General features: G+C 38.3%; 1 protein-coding gene across 1 annotated transcript in view; it reads left to right on the plus strand.

The window, feature by feature from the left end:
* Nucleotides 1-14,859, plus strand: part of ZFHX3 (zinc finger homeobox 3) — a 475,206-nt gene that overhangs the window by 54,714 nt on the left and 405,633 nt on the right. Inside the window, exon 2 of the mRNA XM_035336639.1 lies at nt 6,426-6,534. The gene's annotated coding sequence lies outside the window, so the exon portion shown is untranslated. The remainder of the gene's footprint in view (nt 1-6,425; nt 6,535-14,859) is intronic.

Below are 14,859 nucleotides of genomic sequence, written 5' to 3' on the forward strand. Positions count from 1 at the left end.
TTTTCCTGTAGTCCGCTTTAGGTATTGGAAGGCTGCTGTAAGGTCTGCCCGGAGCCTTTGCTTCTCCAGGCTGAACAACACCTACTCCCTCAGCCTGCCTTCATAGGAGAGAGGTGCTCCAGACCCTTGATTATCTTTGTGGCCCTCCTCTGGACTCAATCGAATACATCCATGTCCTTGTTGTGCTGGGGTCTGCAGATCTGAATGCGGAATTCCAGGTGGGGTCTCACAAGAGCACAGAGGGAGAATCACCTCTAGAACTGCTGGCCATGCTTCTTTTGATGCAGCCCAAGATATGTTTGACTTTCTGGGCCGCATACGTACATTTAGAAATGTTAGTGTTCTTTTAATACGCGTTTTTTGTACTTAGTATCACCATGTCTCTCTAAAAAAAATAATTTCCACCTACAAGAACTTACTGGAATAGAATGCCTCAAGACTTTGGACATGCTGAAAATTAATTTTTCTTTCTAAATAAATTACTGTTTCTAAGATGAGTTCAAAGGGGGATGGTGAGGAAAATGGAAATGCTGGTTTAAGAGCCAGATTTAAAAGGGAATCTCTTTTGGAATTATATTGTTCCTTTGTGGTCATAGCCTACGCTGGTAGGCTGTGGCAGGGATCATTTATGTAAACACTGGGTGTGATTTGATGGTTAAAACCTGGTGATGCGTATGTTGGTTCGCACCAACTCGAGTCCCAGCATTTCTTTTAGCTTTTATTATTCCTCTTACATAACTTAAACGGAGACGTAGCAGTTATGACATCTATGTGTAATTTCAAACATATACTTGACACTACAAAATGTGCTAAAGCATAGTCGTGTATTATTTGTAGTACTAACTTAGGAAAAAAGCCTCTTTAATTACTTTCCTTAGTCATCTGTTTGCCATATCTATGTAAGCTATTGCTGTTGGTGCCTAGCTTGATGACAATAACTTTCTGTTCCGTGCCTCAGTCATGCCAGCAGCACTGTGAGGGGGTTTTACTGTGCCCTTGAAGAGTTTCAGGTACTGTAACCTGCAAAACTGGACAGAGCTGTTGACCGATGGGAAGACAGTCTTTAGGTCAACTGCTTCTGTTTTCTTCTTAGTTGATGATAGGAAGGAATGCTTGATGTACTATTGCTGTCCTCCTTTAAAAACAAAATTCATATGCCAGAGGAATTTACTTTCGGAAGTCTGCTTGTTGTGTAAAAATGCATTTCTGATTTGCTGGTTATTTGTAAAGAGCTGTTGTCTCTCTTATATGATATGATTTTACTATGTTTTACTCTTTCTCTATTTACAAGAAAAAAAGCTGAAAATAAGAAATTGCAGACACAAGCAGCAATTTTACATCTCTCATCTTTCACAAATTTAGCATCTTTTACTCACATGAAATCATTTCAAGTTTACTATTAAAAAGTGAAAGGAAACCATCGGTGCCTTAGACTGAAGAAAGTAGATATGAGACATGCTGATGGTGTAGAAAAACTCCTTGGTTATATATAAAAAAAATTAAACTGTTTTATTCATTCTTTCTAGACAGCTGGTTTTGTGAGTGGGATTCTAAGAGAGCAGGAGAACTCATTGCTTGAGTGCACTTACTTTAGTTCCACATCTTATCCAACTCTAGGAACTTGAACTTGTCATTATCAGACACAGAAGGTCAATGCATTAGCCATGGTACTGGCTCTTTCATGTGGCCTTTCTGAAGGGGAAAAAACAGCTTTTAATCTTTGCTTTTATAAAATACTGTGCGTACTGGGATACATCCTAACTTGTCATTTTCTCGTCTGTTTTAGTGCTGGGGGATATCTGGAGACACTTTATGATGCCACACAGATACACACGTCTGCAAAAGGCCTAATCTGAAGTGAATCTTCTATAAATAATAAACAACAAATAGGTTCCTTTTAGTTATATTAGGCCCCAAATAGGTCATGTACATTTCTTTTAAATGCAAACGTAACAATAAAGTAAATTCCCTAGGCGGAGAATTTGATGTGTTTGTGCAGATTTTCTGGACACAGTACAAAAAAGCCAACACCTATATTTTACCATTTAAAATATTTATATATTGTCTCCTAAGGTCTTCTGTTTGAAATACTGTTTATAATAAACACCCAGCTAAAGGACTAATAGTCACAGTGTAAACACTTGCCGTTTGTTACTTAATCCCAAAGTAGTCTTTATCAACTTTCTTTTGTATGGAAACTTAGTGGTTTGTGCTATTACCAGAAAAGTTGCCACTTTTGTCAGTTCCCTGCCTCCAAATGATCTTATTTTTCTAAATCTGTTAATTTAAGGTGTCCTCTTCAAGTCAAAACAAACTGTTACTGAATTATCTGACTGGCAAGACGTATGTGCAAAATGCATCTCTATTTCAGATTAACTTTCTGTTAATCACAGTTAGTTCCCAGACCTAAGTTGTTCAATGTGCAAATATATGAACAGTAAAATGACAGCCTACACGAGAGTAAGCTGGTATATCCACGAAGTCAGTACTTCTGCTAAAATAAAAGAAAAAATCACTAAAAAGAGGAGTAATGGGGAAGAAAATCTAGATGTGTGAATTTTCTGTAAAATTGCAGTCTTGTACCTCAGGGGAGCAGTTTTTTTATTTTGAGGTCCACGGGGTCTTGCAGTTCCACGGGCTTCTTCTCAGGAAAGGTGATTAAGGAAAGCAAGCTTTGTGTCAGTAGGCTTTCACTCTGTAGGCTGTGCACCTCCACTGGAAATATTAATGCAGCTTTCAAATAATAATAATAAAAAAAAGTCTGAGAAGTCTACCTGGGCAATCCTTTTAACACTCCCCCTGAATATAAGAACTAATCTGTTAAATTGTGTGGGTAACTACAATATAAAGGAAGGCACATCTGAGAAATACACGATTTATTGTGGTTGTTTGGAATTAAAATAGCTATGACACCTATTGTAATTTTCATACTATTTCTGCCTAATATAATGGTGTTTAGATTTTAATTGGAGTCTTTAAATGCTAGTATAATACAAATAATACATATAGGATATCTCACAGCAATATTAGACAAAGGTAAAATGCTAAAAATTGTAGTGCTATGTGTTTCCAGCTTATGTTCTTCTGTGGAGCTAGCTAGAATCTTAAGTTCTGTGTCACCCGTTGTAATATACATAATTTCTGCATCCCTATTCATGTTCATCCCTGAGATGCATTGTAAAAGTGTAAATCCATCACTAGATAATTTTCAGTTCCATTATTTACAAAAATGAATAGTTAAGCAAGTCATTGTTAGTGGGATGCTATTGTTGTTTCACAGAGATAGGGACTGCCAAGGTCTTGAATGATGTGCACTTGAATGTTCTTTCAAGACACTTGTACCTGTTTCATTTGGGAGGAGTTTCACTCATGTAAAATCAAACAGAAACAATTTTAGTAGCCTCTGAAAAGAGAAGAAGGGAAAATGGATATTAATGAACTGTTTAATATTCCGCCATGGAAAAGATGCAGTGATTTTGCTGTTGACACTTTTGCATGGAATTAAAGAGATCTGGTGGTTGTTTTACCCGTCTGTCTTTGTTCATGAAAGACTTTTCAGTGTCATCAGGATTTGGTTTTGTAACCTAAGAGATATTTTACCGACATGCAGACAAGTAAAAATTGCTTCTTTTTCATAAAATTCATTGGTATTCAGAACGTGGGCCTTTGATGAGTTAGAAATTTTGGCTAAAGCTTTAATGAGGTTTTTATTTAATGAACTTATGTCAGAAATGTGTAGGCTCCCTGATTCACAATTCTGAATCTTTTTTTTCCCCAAGAATATTTCTGGCTCGTTTATTACTCAATATTTTATTGATTTGTGAGTTGAGAAGTTCACAATGAAGGTGGAACAGTTTAGAGCTATAGATCTTTGCTGCATGGTCTGCATTGACGTGCTTGCTCGCTACGTTCAGGTAAGCATTTGCAATTCAAGGTTATGCAGACAGTGCCATAGCAGAAGTTAGGTAGGTAGCTGCAGAATCCTGTAACAGATGTGCTGTTATATAGAGTGTCGCTGGTTCTGTAGTTCTTATGTGTTAAGACCAGATCTTGTCCATATGTTCATGCCTACGCTGAAGCAGCGGTGGCGGGAGAAGTGCAAGGCGAGGAACCTGGAAGGCTGGGGTTGCAGACTTCTTTGTGAGCTGTGATACTGCTGTGTTTTTGGCTGATCTTGTTTTGTGATGCAAAATGGCATTGACAGTAGAGTCTTTAATGTGGGAGAACCTGTGGAATGGAGCCGCTGCCAGAGGGATCTATAGAGGTGGTTGTCCCCTTTTTTTGTGACTGTCTTTTTTATGAGGCAGTGCTCGTCAGTACGTGTAAGTTCCCTGTAAGTCTTCAGCTGACAATACTGCAATGGCTATAGCTTGTCTCTAAGGCTGTTTTTTTCCAGAAGCTATGCTGAGAATGTAGACAAGCAGACTTACGCACTTGCTGCATAAATGTAACTAGATAGCCATTTGCATTTATTTCATATTTAGTTAAATATTTCATCATGTACCTGGTTGTTTCATTGCAGATGGACAAGTAATTTGGGAAGCTTTCCACAAGCTGTCATTGAATGGTCTTAGGTTTTATAGCCTTTCCTGTGTTGCTGTTATTCACAGAAGTTCTTGTAACTCAGAACCGTTTGGTTCATGTCTTTGGTAACTTAAATATTCTCTGTCATGTTAAAAATAAAAAGGAGTAATAAAATTATTCTTGTAGATTATCCTTTAATTTATGTAAAATGGATTTTATTTTTTTCAGGGACACAACACTTACATGTTTTGGTAGTCACTGAAAAGAAGGGGTGTATCTCTATACAATCTTAGCAGTTGCTGAAACTTTTTGAAAGCACATTTTTTCCTGTCTGCTTTTCTTTCAGCCACTTTTGGGGATTAGATTTTTGCTTATATTGTGAAAGACTATTTAGACTTCTCCGATCATTCATCTTGCTGGGTTTTGGTTTGTTTGCATTTGGACTCCTTTTCTCTCTAATGCTGTGATTCCTTTGGCTGTGCAGACTCCGTAGCACCGTGTTAGTGGTGCAGACACCTGCCAGTGCCTGCGAGGTGGAGGAGCCCTGCCTGTGCCAGGTTAGGGATGGCTTGAGACTGGTGCGTGCAGATCCCTGCTCCGTTTTTGTGTTGGTATCAGCCTGATGGAATTGCCTCTCGTTATAAGTGACCTCTTTCTCTTGCTATACTTTTCTCTCCTTCAGCTCAGGAAACATCAGTGAAGAATATCAACGTTTTTTACAGCTAAGGTCAGAGGAGTAGGGAAATACTAGGCATCCAGCCCGGAGCAGAGAGCTCTTTGCTCTGGAGCAGCACTCTGTTGTGTCAGTTCTTAGAGTTAGAAATAATTCTGGATGTGAATCGAGATTAAAATGTAATATAGTTCAGTGTTCAGAGTTGACAAGACATGTTTGGTCTGCTTAAAATTGCATGGCTGACTCCAGGACCTGTTTTAGTCCATCTTACCTTGCAAACCCTGCAATCTCTTCTCCGCTCTTCTAGAAAGAAACACAATGCATCTGCTACTGCTTGAAGCTTCTTTTCCTCTCCAAAATCTTTTCCAGAAAGAAGAAATTTGCTGGCTGGAAGTTTCAGTTCTTAATAGTATCTGAATATTTTAAGAGTACATTTTGGAGGCCAGAAATATGATGAATCTGTGAAAGCTTGTCTGTGTACCCCTCAAGTTTTCCTCTGGTATGTCTATTTGACATGGGTTATTTTAACATGTGACAGATGTTTGAAAGTTAAAACATTTTTTTTGGGTGATCAGTTATGCCCTGATTGGCAGATTTAAAAACAAAATTAAAATATGGTTTTGACACACAAAAGGAATAGATTGATATAATCTATATTTAGTTCCTTTTTCATATGTTTGATAATGATTGGCTCTGGGGCCTTATCTTTCTGAAAATATTAACTGGTGCTTTCTTCGAAGATATTCCTCCAGAATATATCTTTATTCCTACAACTTGGTACTTCTTTCGATACCTGTCTCTGTGTATTAGGGCGCAGAAGGAAGAGGTCTGTTTGCTCAGTCGCTTGCCGTTGTTTTCCACGCGCAGAAATGCCGACTGGAGTAGGTCAGGCCCCTGGACAAGTGACTGCGTGAGCTCTGGGGCACAGAAGAGCAGGTGTGGGCCGCGGGCTGTTCTTTGTACACTGTCCATGAGCTGTGGCCAGGCGGCACCGCGGCTGCTGTCCCAGCGCCCTGACGCTGGATGTGTTCCAGTGCCAGTACCAGCACGGTGCCAGCACACCCCGGTGTGGGACAAAACCAGTGCTGTGGCTTCATCCCTCATATACACCTTTGCTTTTAGACTAGAAAGGAAAACCATGTGAGAATTTGTCTGTGAAGTAGACAAGACACCCAAGCCCCGCTAAATCTGTGGTTTTTTTTTTTTTTTTTTTTTTTTTTTGTGCTAGATACTTTCTGGATTTATCGTGAACAAGAGGTGGAATTAATGCCCAGGAAGTGGTGATTCTTCTGTCCTGTGTTACACACTCCTCCAGCCCAGAAGTCCTTCATTTTACGGTAAGAAAACCTTTCTTTTTTGTTTCCAAGCTGAGTTGTAAGTCCAAGTATTTAGTTATATTTAAATGAATTTTATGTAAAAGCTGTCAATTTTTTCAGCTTTCAGTCAAACCCAGTCTGAAGGAGTGTGAGTTGTGGCCGCTGTGTGTGTTTAAGACGTTAGTGCCTAGTTCAGTGAATTAACATGGTTTCAGAACACAGTGCAATGTTCAAGCATTTTTAAAGACTATGCCAACAATGATAACTTAGCAGTAATGATAATCCTCATAGTTTTTCTGGGACAGTTGCAACAGTAAGTGATCTGCCTGTGGTAAAGACCAAAGAAAAAGTAGGTGTGTTCGACCTAAATATGTTTTTGCAAGGAGCAGCTTTGTTCCAGGTCTCTCACTGTCCTGAAATAGTGATTTCTGAAAACATGGGCTATAAATGTAAACCTATATTTAAAAATGTTAAAACCAGTGTATGCATTAGCTGACTTCTTGCTATTGTATTATTGCTTCTGCAGTAAGTTTGCTTATGATGTAGACAGTATAATTTTATTTTGATGTATTCAAATATGCTATATTATGTATGAGAATATAAGATTTTGTCTTCATTACCTAGTACTAAGTAAGCTTTGCTTCTCTGCTCTCAGTGCTGTGGTGACCTAGTTGCGCAGTTGAATTTTGGTGAAATGAATGCTGGCCAAAATAACCAATAATATTTATCCCCAATTGAATTTCTTGGGAGGGAAAAACTTTACGCTACCAGCATAGACAGATTTGTGGAATCACTGCAGCGAGTTGTAAATGATGTATGAAATGAAAAATTCCTGTCATGCACAGAATGAGTACAGCCTCTATGCAGACACTGCTGTGAGAGGTTATTTGTTCTAATGCTATCTCAGACATGCCAACTTTTAATTTAAAAAAAACCTCTCATGCTTGCATTTGAAAGAAATATGTCTTTAACAGATACAAAAATTTATTAGAAATGATGCTGCATCAATAAATATCCTAAGGAAGTTCACTAGGTTTTTGTATGGTTCTGTCTGAGCCTGAAGAACGTTACTTTACAGTATTACATATTGATATGATGGAGGTGGAAATGACGTCAACTTTCATAAAATTGAAATTCTAAAAGCTACGTGACAGGATGTGAGATCAAAAGTCCAGAGAAGTTGTGTTTGAGGGGGATATGGGATTTAGGAACTAGAGTGGAGGTGATACTGGTGCTGTTAGTCAGGAGTCCCAGTTTTGCGGGGTGTGCCATGCATTTGCACAATAGACGCAGAGTAAGATCTCTTGGGCAGTGTCACAGACAGAACCTTCTTTTTCTGTTTTCCTTCTAAGTTGCCCTGTCTTTTCTCCTGTATTTATTGACATACATCTCCTGTAGGAAAATGAGATTTAAATTAAAACTTACATACAAGGATCCAAAATAACATTGTCTTAGTAGGTTTTGTATTTGTATTTCCAAGCATTTGAGTTTTACTATGTTTCCTAGCATTTGAGTCTGTGTTATTCTGAAAATGTAATTTTGAAAGTTTGTCTAAGGAATGTGTGCATAGGAAACTACATACATACAAAATACAGAGTTACGTGTACAAAGTTTTAGAACTCAGTGCAAGAACTGTGCCTAGATAAGAAGGTGGTGTTCCGATAAAAGTATTTGGTATGTTCAGAAAGAGAAAGCTGGAAGTTACTTTGCTTGGAGAAATGTTTTCTCGTGACATCCTGAAGCCAAAAAATCAAATGCTGCTTAGGCTTTTTTTTCTGAAAACATTAGCTTCTGCTTTTTAAAAAATATGTTAACCTTACCTTCTAGCTACATCTATTTACAGTTCATCATAGGCTTGTGACTAAAGCAGAAACTATATGAACTATTTTTATCTAAATTAAAAAGAATCCATTAAAATTCTTTAAAACCATGAGAAATGACAGTCTAACATCAATCAGTTTCACAGTCTCTTCATTAGTGGTCTTACTGGTCATCTGGATGTTGCCCAACTGTTGAGTCTGTTTTCATTTTTCCTATGAAATATTTCAGATAGTTGTGAAAGGGTATTAAAAACCTGCTATGCTTCCCACTTTCACACAGCTTAGCTATGGCAAAAAATCTAAAAATTTGGCTCTGAGAGTACATCCATGTCAAACACCAAATGCAGTTGTATTAAAGACAAAACAAAACACACGCGCACACACACACACACAAAAAAAACAAAACACCCTAATGATGAATATTGTTTTGCTGGATGGGAACACTCTCCCTCCCTGAAATCTCTGAAAATCTCAAAGATGCAAAAGGGTTTCTGTATCATTTATGATTCATAAGTGGATCAGTGTTATTAAAATCCACAGGAGCCCTTTGTTCATCTAGTCAGTCAAAGAGCTGCCCATCAGTCACTGTTCTGTGCAGGAGCATCCTTCTGCAGGTTTCATCTGTTTTTTCAATAACCCCTTGGTGTAAAAAAAATCAACTAATTATGCCACTGAAGTACAAAGATTATTAACTCTAGAAGACTCCTGTGCCTTAGCCTTATAGACATTCCAAAAGTGATCTCTTAAGCAAAGGAAGCAGGTTACAGTACCCTTTCTGCTCTGAGTATTTGCATATGTATGTCTCTAGCCCTCTTACCGTGTAATTTTGTTGTGTTTGTAAATTGCTAGTGGTCAGGATTTTTGCTGTTAATACTGAAAACAATTAACAATGAAAGCAAAGTAATTTAGGTTTCTTAGAAAGGAGAAAATAGCATCTGAAGAAATTGATGCACTTTGACAAATCTTGCTTTGTTATTTATCTTAATTCCTATTTCTACATTGTGCTTCTGTTCTCTGAAAATATGTAGTACCTAACAGCTTTGCTGTTCTACTGTGTTCATGCAAGCAACCTGGCTAGAAAGAAAAAGAGGTTAAAAGGAGGCAGCATATAGATGACTTTTAAAGTCAGCATATAATTTGTTTATTTTTGTGATAGCCAGTACTGCCCTTATTTCAGGTTGCATATTATGAAAAGATCTTTCTTGGAAAGAGTGGTTAGGCATTGGGACAGACTGCCCGGGGAAGTGGGGGAGTCACTGTCCCTGGAGGTGCATAAAGAAAGGGTAGCGTGGTACTTTGGAACGTGATTTAGTGGGCAATATTGGTGGCAGGTGGATGGTTGGACTAGGTGATCACAGAGGTTTTTTCCAACCTTAGTGATTCCACAATTCTATGATTTCTCTTAGTTTCTAGAGTCCACCGTTAAATGTACGTACTGCAAAAGAGAAGTAAGAGTTGCATGGCAATTACACGGGAGACTGTGGTAAAGTAAGCAGCAATAGCATGGATAAAATAGATAATTAGGCTATTTTTTTTTTTTTCTTTCTGAAATTATTTGACACAAATGGCTCTGCTTAGTTATGGCAGAGCATCTAATATTCAATCCTGACCAGGTTTTGACCAAATTTGGTTGTGTATGTTCACCTCTGAGGACCCAATAGCACCAGGAATTGTGATTTTATTTCTAGCACAAAAAAAGTACTGTCTCTAAAGGAAAACTTTTTTCTCAGTAATAGCAGATATATTGCTTCATATTACTGTCACTTAGCTGAGCTTCTCAGAAGATGCTTCAGAACTGCCTACGGCAAAACCGAAATCCTTACGTTTAACTGAAATGGAAAGATAGATGTCGTCTGCTGCTTAATTTCTGTTCGGATTCAAATGAAGTTGGTACAAGAACTGTGATGTGAGTAGAGTTTTTGTGTGCTGAAAAGGAATTGATCAAACTGGATGGAAGTTACTTTTCCCTCAAAGATCAACTTGCTTATACTTCTTATTTGTAAGCCTTCTGCAAAAATCACTTGTAGATTTACTGAAAGAAAGACCCAATGCTGTGAGATGCTGATAAGAGTGAAAATTTGGGCTATTAAACGGGAAGAACTGGTTGACTCTGAAGAAGTAATGAAAATTAGGTGAAGTCTAATAGATTCTAGTAACTTCTGCTGTTGGCTGGAAGTATACCATTGGCTAGGAATGAGGGTGTGTTAGCTGACAGCATGACTGGGAGTCACCAACACGATGGGTTAGGCAACCCTAGGATGTATGAAGGAAAAGTAATTCCAGAGAGGTCGGCAAAATCCTAGTGCCATTGTGATAGCAGCTCATCTATTTATGGAGGAAAAATGTAGCAGTGTGAAATCAGGACTATCTTCTAGCTGGAGAATCGTGCTCAGAGCATCTCTGCATCTGATCATTTCCCAGGGCTGTAACAATTAGCAGCGAGACAACACTTTTTTTTTCCTTAACAAGGAAGTATGGTGGGTCATTTCTCCTAATGATGCTCTCCGAATGTGTTCGATACAAATGATTTTGTAATCTGCCAAATAGGAAGAATAACATGAAGTTAAAGATTGTTTTTTTCTAATGAAACATGCTTGAGATTCTATTAGACTGGTAGAAGGTGTAAGAAGAAAACAGCTCTTGAACTCTTTACTAAATTGATATACTAACCAGGACAACTTTTCCCAAAAGGAAAGAAGAGTCCCATTTTGCTTGGACTCTTTCCTATTTTCCTTTTTCAGAAATAGAGGATTAGGAGCTCTCTGCACCAATGTGATAAAATGTTCCCACAGAATTGTATTGTATTGTCGCCTTGAGTTGGTGCTGAAATGAAGTTGTTCGCTTTCAGTGCTGCTTTGTTTTTGACCCCTTTTTGTGAATTCTCTGAGGAAAGAAACATATTCCCATCTTTTATAGTAATCAAATTTATCTGGCATCTCTCAGCCTCTTGCATTACTTATGCTACAGTTGGCCAGCCTTGGGAAGGCTTTAGCAGGTTTATTTATTTATTGTTCTAAAGTGAAGGTTTTTGACTTGAGGTCCCCGTATAATCCTAGGGGATTTTAAGAGAAAAACTGAAAGTGCTTTCTGCCATTATTTTTATATAGTTGTTATCTGTGAAACTATAAAACAGAGCACACAAAAAGCACAACCCCAAAACCAAACAGAACCCATGTGTCCACTCCCCCCCGCCCAAACATTCAGAGAGAAGGGGGAAAAAACTTCTTTATCTGAGTTGTGCTGTAAATGTTTTCATTTGGCTCTGAGGGGCTCCGAGTAGCTGATGTCATTGCATTTAATTTCAGTGAGAAAGAAATAAAGTGTTTCATAATTGTTAATGAAATTTCTTAAACATGCTTAGTAGGTTTTAATATGCCTCTGTTTCGTAAATTGCGTGGCAGCCTGTAAATATTAGCTAGCTGGGGCTCGCTGCTACGAGGCTGGGGACACCTTACTCCTTCCTGAAGGGAGAGCTGTGGCCAGCCCCGCTCCGCAGGAGCCAGGCCGTGTCGTTGTTCACCTATTCCGTGTCTCGCAATTGTGAAAAGAGCCTTGTGAAAAAGAGCACTTCATGAAACCTTGCTGAAAATACAGCATAAACAGAACCGCCCCGTGCCCTGGTGGTTGGTATCTGGGAATATCAAGGTTTGAATGTATAAAGCAGCAAGCTGGAAGCGCCCCATGGCATACAAGAGATTAAATGCAATCGAAGTGCTGATACCGAGATGGGTCGTTTTTGTTTGAAGGCAGAACGGTTGTTTTTGTGGCGGTGATTTGACACTTGATTCTGCTGAATACAGCTGGTGGGGAAAGAAGCAGAAAGGAATTGACAGTATTACAGTGGGAAGGTCGATGTCAGCTGTGCAACACGGGCTTTATTGGCTGTGCCAACAGAGAACCGCTTGCCACAGGTCTTCCACAGAAGGCGTGAGATAAGCTACAGTTAGATAATTAGTCCTGAAAAGTGTAGCTGTTTAGTAGTTTAATGTTACTGTAAATGTTCTTTATGGAAATACATAGGAGTGCATCCCATTTCGGGTATTTTGATTCTTTCTCCATGTGCCTACAATCTAAGGGGCTGCTTTTGCACATTGTGCAATGAGCAGGGCATTTTTGGTCATCACAACTTTGATCTTGGCTAGATTTAAAAACCAGCACAGCTTGTCTAAGAAGTCTCAAATATTTAACTCATCTTTGGAACAGTTTGGAAGATATGACCCACAGTACTGGCTGTTATCGTGGGTTAAAAAAAAAAAAAAAAAAAAGGAACTATGTCTATTATACAACACAGGGTTCACTTAGAAAACATGTTGCAATAATATTAAGTTGAAATGGAAATTGAAGACAGGAGATTCAAATGTAAGACAGGCTGTCAATCAGAAAGTCAGATTGAAGAGTATCAGTTCAGGTTTGAGAATAGTGCGTTAATATTAGTTTTATGCTACAGCTCAGTGTAGCATCACCTTACTTTTTTTTTGTGGTTTAAAATAGATTCTCCAGGCTATTCTTTAAATTAGGTTTAGTCAGAGGTAAATTATCAAAAGGCAAAGAAAAGGTAGAGTTACATAAAAACAACATTTTTGTTGAATATGCTTAGTCTGTCTTCCCAAAAACCCATTCCTTTCGCTAGAATGCCTATAGACCACTTTTGACTTTGTAACAGCTTATTTTTTAACTTGTTTCTATTGCTGTTTTTCATCAATTTATTTCTGTATTTTAAAAAATGAAATGCTGATTATAAAGGAAATAAAGATGTAATGGGGTATCATCAATTATTGTGCTTTCAAATATGATTTATTTGACTAACAACCTTAAAAGCTTTGACTGATTTAATTTTATTTTATGCTTATGAAATCCACAGAAGGCTGACCTAGCCATCTTCCTCATCTTCTGCTTTGGAAGTCCCAAATGGTGTTCCCCCTCTGATTCTTTGATCCTATGCGATTTATTTTTTTTTAGAGAAATAAACAGAGATAGTAAGAAAATGTTCATAATACATTTTAGATGTACATACCAGTGTAGAGGGATTTTTATTGCAGGAGAAAAATCAAATCCTTGTCACCTAAACTGCTAATTATGTTTGATAAATGTATGGTATATATTTAATGCAAAGAGAATTTAGGAAATAATACACCTTGTGTAATTACAGCGACCGAGCTACTTCCATCAATCTAATTTTTCTGATTCAGGTTCATTTGCATTGCATTATTTTTATTAAATGAGCTTTCAATGGAAGTACTGCTCTCTGTCAAGAACAAGCATCAAATACTGAAATATTTCAACCTGCATAAATGCGGTTTGCAAATCACAAGTGCATCATGCATGGCTGCTCGGGGGCAGTAGAAATGCATGCACGTTCACAACAGACATGCAAACACGCACAAATGTGGCCATTTCACATAGGTAAATGTAGCAGCTGAAAAGATGTGCCTGTACATGATAAATTTATGTAACTTTCCATTTTTCTTTGGTTGTCTCTGTGTACATGTGCTTGGTTGGAACTGCAACCGTTTTTTAATGTCATCCCCAGTACAAGGGAAGGATTTGGTAGAGTGGAGCGGGTTCTGCAACAGCCAAACATTGGGAAGCTGGTTTTAGTTCAGCTGGGAAGCTGGTTTTAGTTCAGCATCAGCAGGTCCTGAGAAAAACTGTGCTTCCTCTTGTAGTGCTAGTCTGGAATGGTCTCAGTTGTCCTAACCTGATCTTATTCTCCCGTTCTTCTCATATTTTCCAAGTAGTAATCCAATCATGTTCTGAGCACTTACAGTGAAATTGTGTGGGTTATTGTGTCTGTGTTAGAGGAATTTGTCCGTTCAGCAGAGGAGGCTGCTCCCTCTCTCATTTAGAGTTAAATACTTTTGTGACTGGGACAGGTGGGAAGAGAGAAAAAAGGGACGCGGTTACGGGTGTGCGTAAGTTTCTGCATGAGAAATGGATTTTTTGTTTCTACCCGTGAATGCAAATTGTGCGACTTCACACAGTCTGCTACCTCCCTGATAGTTTTCCTCTAAACAAGAGCTGATTGTTCTGTTCCTCCCCTTCACTTCTGACACAAAACTGCTGCTGCTGATCCAACACGAGACACTTGTGATCTTAATTAGTATCCCGGTAGTATCCCAGAAATGGGGTAACTGCAGAGATAACTATCCTTTCTCCTGTTCTTTTATATCTTCACACATTTTCTGTCCTTCCATCTGTGCAGTACTTCCATGCTGTCGCTGTTTTTCACCATAATGCAGTGTTGGAAATCTCTTTTATTTAGTGAAAAAATTGGCTCTTTTCCTTCCTCTTCATTTTCCCCTGCCAACCAATTACTAAACTTCAACTTTAAAAAAGACCCCTCCCCTTCCATATAGACCATGTATACATGAGTGTATTCGAGCGCATTTTATGTAGATACACATGTGTGTATATGTATAAGTAAAATTTGGGAAATGCGTTCCTAGTGACAGTACTACTACTGTTAGTGCACGTGTAGTCATAAGTTCTAGGGAAGATGAATATAAATTTAGGTTACTGTATATAC

This window comes from Oxyura jamaicensis, chromosome 11 (genome assembly GCF_011077185.1).
Source record: "Oxyura jamaicensis isolate SHBP4307 breed ruddy duck chromosome 11, BPBGC_Ojam_1.0, whole genome shotgun sequence".
NCBI lineage: Eukaryota > Metazoa > Chordata > Aves > Anseriformes > Anatidae > Oxyura > Oxyura jamaicensis.